The 20008-nt window shown below is 37.0% G+C and overlaps 1 non-coding gene across 1 annotated transcript; it reads left to right on the top strand.

Moving 5' to 3' along the window:
- Positions 1-17530: 17530 nt before the first annotated feature.
- Positions 17531-17664, top strand: LOC120095759 (small nucleolar RNA SNORA17). The gene has a single exon (XR_015633810.1). It is a non-coding gene; the product is annotated as a small nucleolar RNA SNORA17 (small nucleolar RNA).
- Positions 17665-20008: the final 2344 nt, after the last annotated feature.

The raw sequence follows: 20008 nt of genomic DNA, 5'->3' as shown, positions 1-20008 counted from the left end.
ACATGGAGGGAAATCACTAAATTTCTACTTTGTCTTCATAAGGTCTCTTGTGAAGTTATATTTATAGTTATTAAGGAAAGGTGGTCACTATATCTTGTAAGTCTCTGATCCCTCAAATGTTGTACTCACTCTGTAACTACTCGCTCTTCTGATAAATATGAATATAAACAAAATTGTTTGTACACATGTTGTGAGGAAAATGGTGGCCATATTGGAAGGTACTAATTTTAGGGGGGAAAATCAATTTTTTCCATTAACTTTAAATAATTTGAATAAACATTTTAGGCCCCTATTTCCTCATAAATATGGATATCAAAATACATGTTGTAGTTCCAGGTTGATATAATAATTGCCCAGCTCCAAGTATGTTTTGTGTAAATACAGCTGTTGTTATTGATCTACTTAAAAACAGAGAAATAACAGTTTTGTTTCAGTTTAAGAAAATGCATTAATTTTCAATCCCAATATATTGGTTTAGAACAGATGCTGCATATTTTGAATAAGTTTGTGATAGTTTTCTTTTTAAATTTTTTGACTAAAACTATATCTGAGTAAAAATAAAATATCTTTTTATTAGATATCTTATTTATTTACATTTTAAATATTATCCTTCCCCGTTTTCCCTCTGCTAACCACATATCCCATCCTCTCTTCCCCTGCTTCTATGAGGGTGCCACTCGCCCTCCCTGCCCTCACATTTCCCTACACTGAGGCACTGAGCCTTTCCAGGAACAAGGGCCCTTCCTCCATTGATGTCCAACAAGGCCATCCTCTGCTACATATATGGCTGGAGACATGGGTCCCTCCATGTGTACTTTTTGGTTGATAGTTTAGTCCCAGGGAGTTCTGAGGGGTCTGGTCTGGTTGGTTGATATTGTTGTTCTTTTGGGTTACAAACCCCTTCAGCTCCTCAGTCCTTTCTCTAACTCCTCCTTTGGGGCCTCCTTGTTCAGTCCAGTGGTTGGCTGTGAGCATCCACTTCTGTATATGTCAGACTCTAGCAGAGCCTCTCAGGAGACAGCTACATCAGGTTGCTGTCAGCAAGCACTTCTAGGCATCCATAATAGTGTCTAGGTTTGGTGTCTTAATTGACATCATTAGTTTGTACAATGGCTATCTGCCAATGGAATGCCCATACTTGTATCTGTTCAGTCTTTGAGGCTGATGTTTCCTGAGGTAATAAGTGTATGCCAGAATCCTGAAGAAGCAGGATCTCAACCAGGGAAGGAATGGACATACCAGGGAGAAAAAGAGAAAACAGTTTAAGAAAGCCAGCCTCCTTCTTCCATTTCCATTTTACAAGATGTCAGCAAATTATGTGACCCAAGTTCAAAGCAGATTCAGTTTAAAGATTAATTCCTAGAATACTGTTCATCTCAATATGTATTTATACCTTCACGCTAAAATAACACTCTGTTGAAGGATATCTGGGTGCTTTCCAGGTTTTGGATATTATAAATAAGGCTACTATGAAGATACTGGAGCACGTGTCATTGTTACATGTTGGAGCATCTTTTCGGTACATGCCCAGGAGTAGTATAGCTGGGTCTTCAGGTAACACTATGTCCAACTTTCTGAGGAACCACCAAACTGATTTCAACAGTTGTTGTACCAGCTTTCAATCTCACCAAATGGAGGAGTGTTTCTCTTTCTCTATATCCTCTCCCCAGCATCTGCTGTCACCTGAGTTTTTGATCGTAGCCATACTGACTGGTGTGAAGCAGAATCTCAGGATTGTTTTGATTTGCACTTCGCTGATGACAAAAGATGTTGAACATTTCTTTAGGTGTTTCTAGGCCATTCAATATTCCTCAGCTGAGAATTTTCTGTTTATCTCTGTACCATATTTTTAATAGGGTTATTTGGTTCTCTGGAGTCTAACCTTGAGTTCTTTGTATATATTGGATATTAGCCCTCTACCTCATGTAGGATTGGTAAAGATCTTTATTTAATCCGTTGGTTACCATTTGTACTATTGATAATGTCCTTTCCCTTCCAGAAGCTTTACAATTTTATGAGGTCCCATTTGTTTATTCTTGATTTTAGAACATAAGTCATTGGTGTTCTGTTGAGAAAATTTTTTCCGTATGCCCATTCGTTCAACGCTCTTTCTTCCCCACTTTTTCTTCTATTGGTTTTAGTGTATCTGGTTTTATATGGAGGTCCTTGATCCACTTGGACTTGAGATTTGTACAAGGAGATAAGAATGGGTTGATTTGCATTCTTCTACATGCTGACTTCCAGTTGAACCCGCACCATTTGTTGAAAATGCTGTCTTTTTTCCACTGGATGGTTTTAGCTCCTTTGTCAAAGAAGATGAACGGGCAGAAAATGTGGTACATTTCTACAATGAAGTACTACTCAGCTATTAAAAACAATGACTTCATGAAATTCTTAGGCAAATGGATGGAACTAGAAAATATCATCCTGAGTGAGGTAACCCAGTCACAGAAAAACACACATGGTATGCACTCACTGATGAGTGGATATTAGCCCAAAAGCTTAGAATATCCAAGATACAATTTTGATTTTGAACAACTGAAGCTCAAGAAGAAGGAAAATCAAAGTGTGGATTCTTCTGTCCTTCTTAGATGGTGCAACAAGGAAGAACAACAATATCAACCAACCAGACCTCCCAGAGGTCCCAGGGACTAAACCATTAACCAAAGAGAGCACATGGAAGGACCCATGGCTCCAGCCACATATGTAGCAGAGGATAGCATTTTCTGGCATCAATAGAAGGAGAGGCCCTTGGTCTTCGGAAGGTTTGATTCTCCAGTGTAGGGGAATGCCAGAGTGTCATGGAGGGAGTAGGTAGGTGAGAGGGGAAGCATCCTCATAGAAGCTAGGGGAGGAAGGATGGGAGAGCAGGGACCCAAGAAAGGGGATAACATTTGAAATTAAATACATAAAGTATGCGATTAAAAAAGAAAGGGGGACAAAATGCTGAAGGGAGGTAGAGGATTGGAGAAACTTGGAAGGAAAAGAGGAAGGGGAGAGGAAGGAGGTGAGGATAAGGTATGGGAGGAAATGGGAGATGATATACATAGGGTTAGGAATTTGAACAGAGGTGTGTAGCAATGGGGCATGGGGAGCTGGGGGTAGACTCCAGCAAGTCCCAGTCCTGGATGCCAGGAAAGCAAGAGCCTCCCAAAACTCAACAAAGTTGAAATTAGCTGAAATAGCCAACCAAGGGGAGGGAGAACCTCTAGAGACCATATCCAGAGTTTAGGCAAGGCCCCTGGTTGGGGTATGGGTCCACTCACTCATCTCCAAATTTTTAACTCAGAGTTATTCCTGTATAAAGGAAATATGGAGGGCAGAGACAGAAGGAAAGGTCATCCAGAGACTGCCCCACCTGGATATCCATCCCATACACAGATACCAAACCCAGACACTATTGCCAAGAAGTTCTTGCTGACAGGAGCCTGTTATAGCTGTCTCCTGTTATGCTCTGCCAGATCCTGACAAATAGAAAAGCAGATGCTCACAGCCAACCATTGGACTGAACATGGGGACCACAATGGAGGAGTTAGGGAAAGGACTGAAGGAGCTGAAGGGGTTTGCAACCACATAAGAGGAACAATACTGTCAACCAACCAGAGCCCCCAGAGTTGGGACTAAACAACCAACTAAAGAGCACACATGAAGCAATCTATTGCTCCAGCTGCATATGTAGCAGAGGACAACCTTGCCTTTCAACAGTGGGAGGAGAGGTCCTATAAAGCTCAATATCCCAGTGTAGGAGAATACCAGGGTGTGGAGGAGGGTGTGGATAGGTGGAGGAGCACCCTCATAGAAGCAGGGGTAGCAGGTGTGGAATAAGGGGTCTCTGGAGGGGAAACTGGGAAAGGGGATAACGTTTGAAATGTAAATGAATAAAATGTACAATTAACAAACAAACAAACAAACAAAAAAACCCTCTAAAGAAGATTGACTTAGTCACCAGGTGAAATTAACCCATCTAACAATCTAAGAGGAAACAGACCTGAGGGCAAGATAAGCAGACACTTGTGAGATGACCTACCAGACTATTCATCAAGTTTGAAATAAGGGATAATTTCAGATGCTAATGCAAGCACATGAGGGACATGAGATGATCAAAATTTCAAAGGTGCTGAACTACAAATGCAATGATTTTAAGAAATGTGTGTTAGTTCTTTTTCTAATGGGAACCCTTACAATTTTCAATCTTAAATTAAGCTCTTGTATAAATTATGGTTGTTATACAACTGGGGGTCACTTAGAGGTTCACCATGATCATGAATAAATTTTAACAAACAAGAGTCCACATGAAATAGTAGTACCAGGACTGCACCTGAGATTGGACACTGTCAAAAGAGAAACCCTAGTCCTAGTTTCCCTGAGACTATAAAGGTAGAAACCACAAGGTTACAGCTCTTTGGAATAGGCGTGAATTAGTTCACATCCTATAATGCATAACTTTTATATTAGACTTCCTGTTGGTGCCTCAGCTATCTCCAGAAATCAAACAGTTTTCACAGAAGCAAAACTTATTATTATTGGTTAGTTCCCAGTACCTATGTTACCTCTACTCCTACAGGACTAGAGAATATAAGATACCAATAGTAGTCTCTTTGCTGCTCACATACATACACACCTATGGTACCTCCCCTCCCTCCACTTCCTACTGCTCCTCCCAACAATCTCTCCCAGATCTATTCCTCCATTTCTCTTCAGAAAAGAGCAGGAGCAGGTCTTCCAGGAATATCTACTAAATACTAATAAGTAAAATGCAAGTAAAACTAGAGACAAACCCTCAAGCCAACTGTGGACAAGGAAACCCAGTAAGGTGCCATTTATGATTGGTACAAAAAAAAAAAAAACAAAAGTAAGTAAACTTGTTGACCAGAATGTTAAAATGTAAAAACAGATTTCAGCTACACCACGTGATTCAGGAGGATGGCACATTGTTCTCATTGTCTACAGGTGCTGTACAAGGAGAGAGGAGGAACCTAAAGAGAGAAGAAAGTATCATAGTAAAATAAAATTATACAATGCCAGTAAGCCACTATAAAAGTGGGAACTTTAGTCAAGGTGTTTGTTGAAATATCAGTATATCTCATCTACATAGGATCCTCAGACCATCTCTACATAAAAAGGAAGTTTATCTCTGGGTAAATTGGATAAGTTCAATTTAAACACTCACCAGTACCACCCCCAAAAAAGAAAAAAAAAAACTTTAGTTAAATCAGAACTCTTTGACTATCTTCAAATCTTTTAATGATTTACGTAGACTAAGCATCTTTATTACTTTTTGTGAAAAAAGTCTTAAAACATAGTTCTCCTGTTAGACAATGAAAAATTGTGGTTTAAGCCACATCTCTTTATTTGTAGTATTGGTTAACACATCTTTGGAGTTTAAAAAACTTATGTAAGTCACAGAGACACAGACATGTAAGAACTGTAATGCTAAATTAGAACTATATGCTCACTAGATAAATTTGTAAATAAATACATTTGTCCATGAATTATACATTGATCTCTTTGTAATTTTGTTTTCCACTACACTATTTGAAATGACTGATCAGAAACTACTTATTTACAGTCCTTCCTGATGATTGCAGTTGGTAAAATAGACATCATTTTCATGCATTCTGCTGAAGCCATTGATATAATGAATTAGATAAACACCGAAACCTTCCATTTAGAAGCCTGGAAAAGGTAAGAATCAAATGCATTATAAAATTGCTATCTTCCTCTTGCTAGCTACTTTAATTTAATGTGCTTAAATTATTTTTCACAGCAGTAATCAAAACACCCACTCTCCTCCCCCACTATTTTCTCTGATAACCTGTGAAAATAATACTGTCTACAATTATGGCATCGTTTGTTAGGCATGGTATGATAGAAGGCAAATACAAAGAGGTACTGTCATTACTCTTGTCCTTTGTTCTTTGGGGCCAGAATATTGCACACTTCTTTACTTTGACATTTATGGCTTTTACATTGGTAATGGACTGGATTGTATGGCTCATTATCTTGAGTGATGATAATATCAGAGTATGGAGCATCTATGTTTTCTTTTAAGCATAGTAGCAGCTCCATACAATTTAGCAAAGGTTATTACTACACAATTACCCAGAATACAACTCATGTATAATAGGACATCCAGTCCTAAAATGAGAATATTTAATGCATCCTATAAGATATTGGAAAAGGCAATATTCAAATATTCATTCTGTCGCTAATTTATAGACATTTATTCTGACAGATTCATAAATAAAAGTACATGAAATAATTCACCTTTAATAATTGTTAAACTAAAATTTAACTTACTAAAGATATGAAATGATGCAATTGTATTGCATTTAGTATATGCTAGTGAACCTATCTTAAGACCCAAATCACTGTATTCTACTATATACTATTAATTTTCTAATTGATCTCAATAATAATGACTGAGTTCTGTAAAAGTACAGCCAAACATTACAAAAGCACAAATGAAAAAAATAAAGACTTTATACACAAAGATGAAAACAAAAGGAACAAATAAAAAGCAATTTTTGAAAAAAAATGAATAGAACACTAATAAAGTATATACACAAGTTACAAAGACACTTAAACACTTCATATTAGGAATCCAGAGAAATATCAGGAGGAATAGTTACAGACATTAAAATATTGACATATTGCCAAGGGTTTAGTATGGGGCTGGCCATTTGACTGTGGCCATGTTTATATAAGGAAGCACACAATTTACATGTACCAGAGTACGATTTTGCTATCATTTTAGGAAATAAATATATAATCTAACAGTATCTCCACACAATCATGAATAAATTAGAGAAAATTATAACTATAAATATGGAAACAGGTGAGGCCCAATTGTTGTTTTGTTATAGTTTTTTTTTCTTTTTCTTTTAAAGATATAAAGCTCTGGGACCAAAGTAATCTGTTACCACACAAAAATATGAATAAGAATACTGAATATATAATATTTAAATGTAGATATTTTAATGATTTTTATCAAAACCAGAAAATTGTATATTAAACATATATAAGTATGTAAAAATGATTTTTAAAATTCATATGAGTATTTCAGATCACTAATAAAATATTTCCTTCATGTCTCTGTCCTAAAAAGTAGACATTTATGTTCTGATGTCATTTATTTTAATTCAGAATATCTTTCTTTTTTCATTGCTTATGTTTTGTGTTTAAGCCTATTGTAAATAGCTTTCTTAACACTCTCCCTACAATATTTTTATTAATATCTGTTCTGAAGTATAGTATTATGTAAGTTGCTTTTATTGAAATAGAAATATCTCCTATATTCACTTAAGGCAACTTATTGTGTATAATATTTTAATAAATTGTCTTACTAGCCTATAAGTGAATTGAAAAATAAATTTTGTGTGAAAAACCCAAACCATTTGTTTGAATTCAGAATGTGCCTACCAAATGTCTAAAAGAAGCCATGTGGCATAAATATTGCCAGTATTAGATTTCCATCAATATATGTAACCGCATGCATTATGAATGTCAAATTTTATATTTCAAGTTTTATGTGCAATTATTTATGCAGAGGTATTTCTTTCCAAATATTTTCAAAGGAATATGGTTCCTTTGAATTACTCTTTTGAGTAGATTATCTTTGATTCACTTTCTTTGGCTATGTTTTATAACAGTTAAGACTTAAGGTACAAAAATTCTATATGTAAGGGACATTTTGTAAAATGGCAACATGACTTAATTACTATTGAACTAAACTTATTTAAGATACAATAGCAAAATAAGTCATATGCCATATGGAGAGCACTGTGCTGTCCTGTTCCCTGTGTGTTGAGCTAATGTAAATAGAAAATACTTTTCATGATATGACTACACAACCTGTGTCCAGTGAAGCATTGTCTTAATGGGAAATACTCTGAGTTGAACTGTATTGTATGTCTGCACATAGCCATAATTCTTTCTACTGGAAAAGTTAGATGTGTGGAGGGGTGCGACTTTTAATGTACTTGTTAAAATTTCAAAGACTTAATACAAGAAATGAAATGCATGGATACATGTAAAATGAAGTGTAGATATTGTGCTATTTGTACACATATTTGTAGCTTACATAAAATAAAAGACATTTTAAATCATTTTGTCACAGAAGTTAAAACTCAATGGATCTTCTTACATTATTTATTATTTCATAGTAACTTATCCTAAAATTTCTCTTTATTACATGTTCCCTGTGAGTCAAAAATATGAATACAATTTCAAAGGGTTCTCTGCTTTAGAGCTGCTCATGAGATAATATTCAAGGTTTCTACTAAGATGGGGTTTCTTTAGAATTTCAAGTGGGAAATTATCCTCTGATTTCATTGACATGCCCACTTTATTTTGTACTTATTGTATCAATTTTTCATTTTTTCCTCAATATTCCTGGGGTGTTATAGCCTATAACCAATCCAAAATGGTAATTTGATCATTAAAACTGAAGAAAAAGTTCAAGATAGAAATAAAATTTCTTGTAGCTGGGTATTCCTGTCAACTTTTCACCACTATAACGGGGTATACAGCTCTTGCAGGATACATTTTAGGAGAAGAGATGCATTTAATTCACAGTTCTATGAGACTGAGAACATAGTTCCTCATTGTGTTGAGGAACTTTTCAGCTGTGTAACTCTGTAGATATGGCAATAGCATCACTGTGTACAATATCAAGTTAATGCGTGTCTGTAGAAAAAGCCAGAATGAAATGCATTTAAGCTTTTTCTTGGGCATTTAAAAATGCTCACTCAAGGAAAGCACAACTCAGAAAAGGAACACTCCAGCTTGCCACCTACTATATGACCTAAATATTTCTTGTGGTGCCCTATCTCTTTAAGGTTCCCTCACTTTTAATAGACCCTTTAGGACCAAACTACAGATCATTGGAAACACAGGAAAAATGGACTTGAGAACAAATTCTTCAAAGTATTATATAACAAAAGTAATAAAAGTACTGCAGTTTCCAAATCTAGCAAGTACATTTTAAAACTTCATTTTCAACCACAGTAAGCTTTGACGATAAAGGCTGTAATTTTCTGGATGCTGTGTCTGACTAATGTTGACCTGTTTTGTTGTTCTCACAATTGCTCTCAGCGATAACTTATTTCAGTTTCTATCATCTGTGAAAGTCAAGCCTTTCTATGTTTTGTGACATAGTTTTACTCTATTTAAATGTTCTATTTTGTTGACTTCGATAGGAAGTATGATCCTGTGTGCTCCAAGGTAAGGTATGGGTCTGAAGGGAAAGTCACTTAAACTTTATAAAACCTGACCAGTGATCCAGGCTGTCTGCTGAGTAGAAAGAAAGAAAAAAAAAAAAGAAGTGGTGCTCTTCATTATACCACTTAGACGTCTTCTCTTCTTTGGCATTTACATTTGGATATTATCCTTTAAAGGGATACATGCTTACCTATCCTTCAAAAGGGCCAAGTTTTATTAAACAGGAATTTCACAGGCTTAATCCCTATAATACTATAATTGGAAAATGCAACCATTAAAATATCATACTGCTCATTAGGGTTCAAGCCCTTAAACTGGGTTGTGAATTCCTTGGACTTTTTTTTCCCCTGTCATTGTTCTTTGTTCATGAACACAGAGTTTGTGTTAAACATGCTTCTTCTACCATGAAGTAATGACTTGAGGAAAGCAATAGATGCAACCGACCAAGGACCAACCTTTCTGAAAATGTTAGGGGAAACAAAACTTTTCTCTTAATGGTCCAGCATCTCAAATAGATTATTTTTACAGAAAGACAACTAATAAAACCAGGAGGATAATTGGTACAATGATATCTTACAGGCATGTGAAATGTACAAGTTATGGTAAGACCGAAGTCTTTGACTTCTGTTTAATACAAAGATTTGGAAATAAGGTGCCATTTAAAGACCCCCAGCAACAGTTCAAAGGGAAGCCTGGCATGTGGCAGAATTATGCTACTATAAACAGTCCCTGGTAAGGTAAGACACATGTAAGAGTGAGGTCCAACTTCAATATTGACCCCAGGAAGATTCCAGCAACATGTAACACCCACTGAGAAAATCTACAGGTAACATGTAAATCCAGCCCAAGGATGTCCTATGTGCTGTCAACAGAAAAAACATAGAGGTAAAGTGATGAATATCTGCAGTGTCAGAACTGTGGATGTGGAGGTGGGAGGATCAGATGCTCAAAGTCACCTTCAGCTACAAAGTAGCTTTAAAGCCAGCCTGAACTTTGTGAGATTCCATCTCAAAGAACAAAAGCAAAACCAAGAGTTGAGCTGTCCTTTTAGTTACATCAATCATTAGAGAAATAAGACTTATATGTGACAAATTCGTGAATAAATTTCTTCCTATGACACAATTAATTAAAGTTTCATTTTTCTCTTTGGTTTCCTTGGTAGTTTGTTCAAAATGATAACCAACTATCATATTATTCTTTTATACTGTACATAATATATACATTTCAATGCACAGCATAAAATAAAACAGGACATTAAAACTAGCAACAAACAAAAACATGCAGAATGGGATTTCAAAGTCTACTTTCTACCACAGTTTACATGCTTTATATAGCAGCACGGGATTTAATGTCTGTCTAACTGAGATTTCAATTAATCCATGATTATTTCTCCATTGCTTCTTTTTGGATTCAGCACGTACATTCAATGTCTGTCTCACTATTGATGTGAAATTGTATAATTTGTGTGTGTGGTTATTGTTGATACTCAAATGGACATGAATCTCTTACAGACAGGATGGATTTTTCTATTTTGAACCATAAAAATAACTGTGTTAAAGGAACAGTGTCTGGAATAGTACCATCGGCAGGAAATGGATCCATTATTTCTAAGATGCATGCAATTGAGGTACTGTGAAACCTTATCTCCTTCCTTTCTCCCTTTTTGACTGTTACCATGAGACATCACCTTGGCTTAAGCACTGGAGTCAGCTTGTCCTGGACTGAAAGCTCTGATCTTTACCCTTTACAGTTTGATTATGTCAAGGTTCTATCTGAGTAATAGAGAACTTACTAAAACACAAACAGTAAAGAAACTTAAAGCATTTAAGGGACTATGTGAAATTTCCTAGTTGACAAGGGAGAACTTTCCAGGAGAAAGAGGATAGAATAGAATGTGTGAGAATGAACATTCTATAAGAGAATTAAAAGCAAGAAGTGGTAGCACTCAACAAAGTTGAATAATCACGCATTCTGAGACCATATGAAGACCAAGTGAAAGTGAAAAACTATAGTTAAATGTAAGCACAGAGATACATGAAGGAAACATAAATGAAGCTTTAAGAGGAACTTAGATTATTGTGGTTTCATCCAAAGGAGACACGTAGGAGACATGAGACTGATGAAAGCAACCCTGGAGGACCCAGACCACACTGACTCTACTGAATCTTTCAGAACTTACGAACAAGTTTTCACAGAAGGACTTATTCCATTGTATAAATAGTGTTTGTGTGTGCATAATGCGGGTGAATTTGGATATATTGCTAATTTATTTTTTACTGGATAGTTTTTAATTTACACTTCAAATGTTGTTCCCATTCCCAGTTTCCTGTCTATAAGCTCCCTATCCCATCCCCCTCCCTCCTTCTTCTATGAGGGTGATCCCCCTCCCCAACCACCCCCCTCCCCACCCTGACATTCCCCTACACTGTGGGTGTCTAGCCTTGGCAGGACTAATGCCTTTTCCTCCCGATGGTGCCCAACACGGATTCTAAAATGAAATTACATTTTTCTTTCTATATTCACATAAAATTTTAATTTTCTTCATGTTTTTATTAGGAACATGCTCCATTAAACTCATATACCCATGTACATATACATACATACACACATATATATGAGATGTCTACACATACTCATATGAGATGTATATATGTGTAGTGTCCAAAATGTACTGAATAAGTTAGTGATACTGAAAAATCATAGAACATGTAAAATAGGTATAGGCTTAGTTCATGGTAAGGTCAGAAATGTCTCATGTACTGCTCTCTATATTTGTATATTCTATCTGATACGATAATCATGGGAAAACATTACACTGAGTCTCTACCACATCCTGTCACAACATGCTCGAGTTTCTAACTTTGATCTATTAACTCATATTCTGCACTTAAAGTAACTTAAGCTCCTGGTATGAGACATGGTCTTGTTCTGCTGAGTCATCAGAAATTATCTTCAGTTTTGTGTTTTCACATGAATTTCACACATCATTATCTCACAGGCCACACAGTTTTCATCTTTTGGTGACACTGGAATGTCAAAGTATCCAAATGTGAACTCACCTTCCCCTCTAAGCCAACTTGGAATGTTTATTACATCTCAGTGGTACCTCTCCCAGAGGCATTCTATTTTCTTGAAAGTATCTGCACTAACATTCTTTGCTCAAAGACAGACTGATCTCAGTTTTTGCTTTCTAAAGTATATTAAAACCATTTTCCATTTCTACTGCAACTGCATTACTGCATTTCCACTTTTGTTCTTGTACTAAACTAGCTGATTCTCTATAACTAGATTTGTCTACTGGGATTTTTTTTCTAATTTCTTTTATTTGGATATTATTATATAATTAAATCTTTTTTCCATTTTCTTATTCCAAATTCATATATCTTACATGCCAATCCCCTTTTCAAATTTGTCACCTATTTTTTTTCATTTATTGATGACATTAGCTGAAATACCCAACAAAGGGAAGAGAGAACCCGAAAAGACCATATCTAGAGGTTGGGCATGGCCCCTGGTTGAGAGATGGGGCCACCCACTCATTTCAGAAATATTAACCCAGAATTGCTTCTGTCTAAAGGAAATACAGGGACAAATATACTGAAGGAAAGCATACAGGAAATACAGGGAGCATATACTGAAGGAAAGACCATCCAGACACTGCCCAACCTGGGGATCAATCCTGTCTACAGATACCAAACCCATTGCTCCCAGGGAATAAACCCCAACCAAATTGTACGAATGAAGGGACCAATGGCTCCAGATGCGTATATAGTAGAGGATTTCCTTATCTGGCATCAATTGGAAGGAAGCTCTTTGGTGCAGTGAAGGCTTGATGCTCTAGCAGAAATAGGATGCTGTGGCAGTGAGGTGGAAGAGAGTGGTTGGGTAAGGGAGCAGGGAGGACAGAGGATGAGATAGGAGTTTTGCAGAGGGGAAATCAGGAAGGAGGAAAGAACATTTGAAATGTAAATAAATAAAAAATCAATAAAAAGGTTAAAAAAGAAGGTATGAAAGAAAGAAAAATATACCTAAATCCATCTTGCTTAGTCTGTAATTATAATACCTGTATGACTATGACTTCACATCTTATCATTTGCTATTATATTAAAGTATAATCAATTGATTGATTTATTTTTCCCTGGGGAAGACTATTTCTCCTAATTCATGTAAAAGTACAATACTGGAAATAGCTTTAAATGATTCAGCATAAAAAGACCACTCTGTATATCAGGGATGAAGCTCCCAAAATTACAGAATATCAGGTAAATAGGTAAGTAGGTCAAAGTAAGAAACTTGAGGATGATGTGTCAGGATGTGGTAGATATAATTTTTACCTACCCATAGTGTTTTATTTGTTCGATTTTGTATTTGATTGGGTCCTCCTGGGATTTCTCCTGTGAACATTAACATGACTACTAGTGTCAGCCTTACTTAGCTCATGTTTAGACTGTCATTCTGATGATAATTTAAGAGTATATCTTCTGATATTTCTACAATACACAATAATAACAAACACCTTGTTCTTCTGGCTATTCTGGCCTTTCTACCCACTCTCCCTCCTACATGATATCTGTGACTCAAGTGCAGTTGACTTATGTATTAGTTGGCACTGGGTTCTACAGTTCTGAATTTTTACAGTTTCACTTTTTTTGTTATGTAAAAAAAAGAGAAGCTTCCTCTATAAGAGATGAGGACTAATCAATTTGTTTGTATAGCTCTGATAAAAGCCCCATCCAATATCAAGTCAGTTAGCATCACACTTACTACTAAGTTCTCTAAAGAGTCCTTCTTATCTATAGAAAATAAAGGCAACAAACATTTCCCGAAGGTCCTTGTCATACCTAAATTGTTCATTCTTATTCAGTTCTTCCTCAAACCAGCTGCTTCAGGCACAGTCTATTCCCTTCCTCCATGTTCTTGTTTACCCTCTTCCTTGACAGTATTTTCACCTTTTCAGACACAATTGATCTGCCTCAGTTTTCAGTTTTGGATATAATTTAGATTAAGTATCTGATGCTAGCAATAAACTTTTTTTTTTGGTTCTTTTTTTTCGGAGCAATAAACTTTTTTATTGCCATCTTTTACATTTTCTGTCCTTGTTTTTCTTGTTTCTCTTAAGGTAAAACACAAACTAAAATATTGAGATTATAGAAATAAATTTATCTGTGAATTTTTCTTCTTGAATACATTCTTAAATCTTTACTAATACAGACCAGTTACTAATAAGACCAGACTTTACTAATAAGACCAGACTTAGTTTAAGTCAAAGCTCTTATCATGTTATTTGTTTAATATATTTTTCTGAGACTAAAATAATTAATTAGCAATGAAAGAATACTACTGTGCATAAATAAGTTAAAAGTGATAATACAGATTCTTTATAACTTATAGATAGATTATAATCATTGATTGACAGCATCTAAAACTAAAGTTCATGACCTTAATTAAGATTTTATCTATAACTACAATGTATTTTATCACTTTGTTTTTTCCAAACTGTTTCATTGTATCAAGTGTGTATCAATGCAAATAGGTTAACATGTTAAGTGATATGTGAACACATCTATTTATATTAAATTGTAAGAAATAAAATGGAATTTACATTTCAGTAGCATCTACATATCTGTTTTAATATGGAGGTTAACTATTCTGTCTTTCAAACTATACTGTTCATTTAAATCTTAGTTTTTCTCCTAAAAATGTGGTTACTTTGGATACTTACTTAATTTTATTTATATGGTTTTCCTTTTATAACTAAAGAATTTCTAACCAAAATTTGTGGTAGTTACTTTTACTAATGATACTACATTTTAAAATTTATGATAAAGTTACACTGTCTCCTTGTTACTCTTTGCTAGAACTCCTTGGTGGTAAACTAATGCTGTTATGAGATTAAAGACACCCTTGCTCACCCTTATCATCAGCTCAGAAGGAAATGTCTGTACAGACAGCCTGTATCCCTAGGTTGCCTGTCTTGCTTTGTGTAAACAAGGCAATTTTAAAAGGAAAAACCACAGGAAAGAAATATGACTTATGACTGAAACATCTTCCTCATTATCAATTCCTGTAGCCCTCCATTATAAAGGGTCCCAGCCATTTTTCCCACTAGCAGTCCACTCAATTTTCCATGAAAGAAAAGCTGTGCCTTGCTGCATATGCAAAGAAACAGCCTCATTTTTTAAACTCAGACTCAGATATTTCTGTTTTCTGTGAATTTTAACATCCTTTGAAACCTACAAAATTTATACACTGAGCAAAATTTTTTGCTCAGAAATTTTGTTATAAGAATCTGCACATTTTGTTTAAACTCAGTAGGAGATTTTGACTATGTCACAAGTAACATTGCTTCATGGCTATATAAAGTTTGGAATGATGTTTGGTCCTGTATGGTTATTTTAGTTGAACTTGAACAAGCTTCTTTTTTTGAAATAGGGACCTAAAATTAACTGTAAACTGTGTTCAGCAAGCAGGTCTTGAATTCACAGTGATCTACCTGCTTCTGCCCCTCATGAGCCACCATGATGGGTCCTATTTAACATATATTTTATGCACATATAAACACATATCCTTAAAAACAACCAATAAAGTTGGAAATATACCAGAGTCAATATAAAGCTCTTGTTTTCTAGTTTCAACTCTGTCAAGGTTTTTTTTCTTTAGTTTTGATCTATTTTTCTTTAGTGGGCATGTGTAGGGGGCAAGATAAGGTAATAAAGGGTAATTCATACTAAAAGTGCGAAATCCTAACTGAAGCTTCATTGGTTCAGCATTGAACCATTCTTACAATAAAGAAGTTCACCATGATAAATAGTGTTTGGGACTGAATAGGTGAGCAGCTGACTGGCTTTCTTAAGCTATTCGTGTTATATCTTTATTAATAAGTTCATTACAATCAAGTCATTTATTTAATTAGATATCAAACTTTCTTTCAATATTCTTATTTCTTCCATAAATAACTTTATCAGTTCAAAAGATAAATCTTCAGTGGGCTACTCCTTTATGAATAGAGGAATTTACTCAAAAGCTTATACTTTATGCAAATTAAAAGGGCCGAAGGATTGGAAAGGATAGAAACAAAAGAAAGAGGGGAGGTTAAGTAAACAATTGTCCAAATCTTTACTTCTTTCATTCCTTCCCCCTCCCTTTTTTCTTTTGTTTCTATCCTTATTGTGCTGCATGACTATGAATTTTTAAAAAGTAATTTGAATAGTGTATAGAATTATTAGTTGTTTTTAGTTTTGTAATTAATTGCTATGCAATGTAATGACAGCTGATAACCATTTTCTTCCTGTGGCTATGATGAAACACTGTAAGCAAAGCAAGCTATGGAGGAAAGGGTTCCTTTTTTATATTATTATTGTTATTATTATTATTATTATTATTATTATTATTACTATTATTACTATTATTATTCCATGTCTGTTCTTTGAAGGAAATAAGGAGTGGAACTCAAACTGGCAGGAAAACCAAGGCAGGAATTGAAGCAGAAGCTGTTTACTGGCTTGTTCCCTATGGCTTGCTTAGCTTGCTTTCTTATAGAAACCAGGACTGCAAGTCCAAGGTGTTAATCACCCCCCCCCACACACAATGGACTGAACCTTGTCACATCAATCACTAATTAAGGAAATGTCTTATACTACTCTTGCCTATAGCCAGATTTCACGAATGCCTTTCTCCATTTGAGTTCTTCTTCTAAGATGATTCTACCTTGAGTCAAGTGGTCATAAAATTAGCTAGCACAGTTGACCCTTGCCAGTTTTAAACACAAACACATCATTTATTAAGAGATAGTCTCCCTGTTTTTGGTTTGTTCCTAAGGCCTCATATTAATAAAGGTCATAAATGGGTGGTTGGATGGGAGAATACCGTCAGAGAAGAAGAGAGAGAAAGAATGGGATAGGGGGTTTACGGACTAGAAACTATGAAAGGGGATAACACTTGAAAAGTAAATAGAAAAATATCTGACAAAAACCAAAACAAAACAAAACAAAAATCTTACAAAAGTCCCACAGGTTTTACCATTTCAAATACTTTAAATAGTTCAAACAACTCCAAATTTCTCTTATAATTCAGTCTTTGTAAATCTCCAAAATCTAATCTATTTAAAAGGTTCAAGTCTCAACTCACACCTTTCATGTGGAAACAATCTACATTTAGTGTTACCATTAAAAAGAATATTGACACCTTTTTAAAAATCTGTTTATAGGGATTTCAACAAGTAGGCAAAATTCTGCTTAATCATGAAATTGCTCCCAAACCCTTCTTGAAAATGCACATCAAATGATTTGCTTAAAAATAAAGATAAGTCCCTGTCCTTAAAAGCATTCATTGCAGGTGTAACTGCTGTGTCACAACTGTCAGTAAGTGCCAGACAGGAGAGAGGCTGTCTAAACTCAGTGTCTGACTTTTGAACATCTGGATGATGTTCAAAAGCCTAAAATTCCCTGAAAAAGCAAGCCTGAGCTGACTACCAGTCCAGCATAAGAGGGCTCAGATATGGAGCTAACCTGAGACAACTACCAAACTGGTGTCCTGGCAGGTTTCTATGGCCCCCAGGACCGGGAGAAAGCCAACAAGTAGAAGAACCCTGTCTGGAAACTTGCTTGGGACTAATGGCCTGGGGCTGAAATGAGTCTGAAATAGATGAGCTTTGCATGGGGCCACTTGGGTAGGCCAGGAGAAGAGTGAGTTCAAGATGACCACTAGACCAATTTCAAGGGACCTGGACAGCAAGTCATCTTTTTTTTTAAATTAACTTGAGTATTTCTTATTTACATTTCAAATGTTATTCCCTTTCCCGGTTTCCGGGCAAACATCCCCCTAGTCCCTCCCTCTTCCCTTCTTTATGGGTGTTCTCTTTCCCATCCTCCCCCCCATTGCCACCCTCCCCCCAACAATCACATTCACTGGGGGTTCAGTCTTAGCAGGACCCAGGGCTTCCCCTTCCACTGGTGCTCTTACTAGGCTATTCATTGCTACCTATGAGGTCAGAGTCCAGGGTCAGTCCATGTATAGTCTTTAGGTAGTGGCTTAGTCCCTGGAAGCTCTGGTTGCTTGGCATTGTTGTTCATAAGGGGTCTCGAGCCCCTTCAAGCTCTTCCAGTTCTTTCTCTGATTCCTTCAACAGGGGTCCTATTCTCAGTTCAGTGGTTGACAGCAAGCCATCTTAAAATGACCACAATTTAGACACTGACAGGTCAGGTGAGGGAAGAGGGTGTACAGAAAATGTGTGAGATGACCCCTGCCTGGCACCATAATTCACCAGTGGGATACAGCACTCCTGAGACCACTGTTAAGGTGATCTCAGACATTTAGATATTCCATGTGCCACGGATCAAGTAAGTGTTGGAGAAATGGAAGAGAAAGAGAGAAACAAGGATGTGTGCACAATGAAGAGAAGTAGAAATTGAGTCTCAAGGAATATCCTGATGTGAGTAACTCGTGATGCCACCAGAACCATGTTTGAGTCCTGATCTTTGCTACCATTAAAGACCACATCTGGGTCCATGGCCCTGAAATATCAGGGATCTGTTACCGCCGAAGTCCAGGCAGATATCCCGTATCTTGGATGCCACCTAGGACATGTTGACATCTAATGCTATAGAGAACTATTCTCACCCCTCTTCTGGGATTCATGGGCCATCTGACCCGGGGTATGAGAGTGGGAGATGGAGAGCTGACCACACCCTAACCTGCTACAGTACTGCAGATTGGCTCTGCACATTGAGGGAGTGGAGGGTAGACCAACCCCTGAGAATATAAGCATGAGAGACCTGGCCTTATCATTCTTCTTCTGTATGGCAGCATGGAGGAAGAGATAACCTCCTCTACCTTCCCTACTCCCCACTTAAGACAAGGGGGAGATGTGACCCTGGGTTCATGGGAACATGAGAACTGTCCCTGCCCCTTACCAGCTCAGCAGTCTGGAGAGCATGCCTAGAAAGCACAGTAGAGCTGACCCTCATCGCAGGTGCACAGGTGAGTAGGCCCCAAGGTTGAGAGCATGGAAGAGTTGGCCGTACCACTTGTCTGCATGCAGTGACATGGGTAAGAGATGACCACTTCCTGTTGTCCTTTGTCCTATACATCAGGAAAAATCTGGCCCTGGTGTCAGATATCATCTGAGTAAGAGAACAGGCCCTGCACCTCCCCTGAGCAGCACAGTATACTGGCCCTGGACGTGTAGGTTGCATGTAAGCCAGCCCTCAAGCTTAAGTGTGGGGGAGCCAGGGCTGTCCCTGCCTCTAGCCTGTTACATGGTGATATCAGTAATGGAGAGATCTCTACTCCTCCCTTTTGCCCTTGCCACAGGTGGAAGATTGGAGAGTTGGCCCTGAAGGAGTCAGGAGAGCAATGAAGCTTTTGCTGGCCCTCATATGCTGTAGCACTCAGGAGAACAAACTTTGCCTCCTATCTGGGCAGTACAGTAAAGCCAACCCTGATGTCAAGGCTGCAGATAACAGTGTTAGGGTGTAGCATAGAAACACTGACAAGGGAGAGATGCCCAACTTGCCCTTTGCCAACTATGGGAGGCAGGAGAGCTGGCCCTGAGGTCATAAGAGCAGGAGAGCTGGACTTGCTCCTCACTTGCTGCAGCACTAAGCAGAGCAGGCCTTCTACCCCACTTTCAAGAACAGTAGAGGTGGCCCTGGATGTAAGGGTTACAGGGAAGCTGGCCCAGAGATCCAAAGTGTAGGACAGCAGGCCCTGCTTCTTTACTGTTGGGAGGTGACTTCTATGGCAGAGCTAGCTCAGGGGTAATGAGAGTAGGAGAATGCCCTTTAGG

The sequence above is a fragment of the Rattus norvegicus genome, chromosome 11, assembly GCF_021556685.1.
Source record: "Rattus norvegicus strain SHRSP/BbbUtx chromosome 11, alternate assembly SHRSP_T2T, whole genome shotgun sequence".
Classification (NCBI taxonomy): Eukaryota; Metazoa; Chordata; class Mammalia; order Rodentia; family Muridae; genus Rattus; species Rattus norvegicus.
The sequence above is the reverse complement of the archived record's forward strand: the minus strand, read 5'-3'. Positions and strand labels throughout refer to the sequence as shown.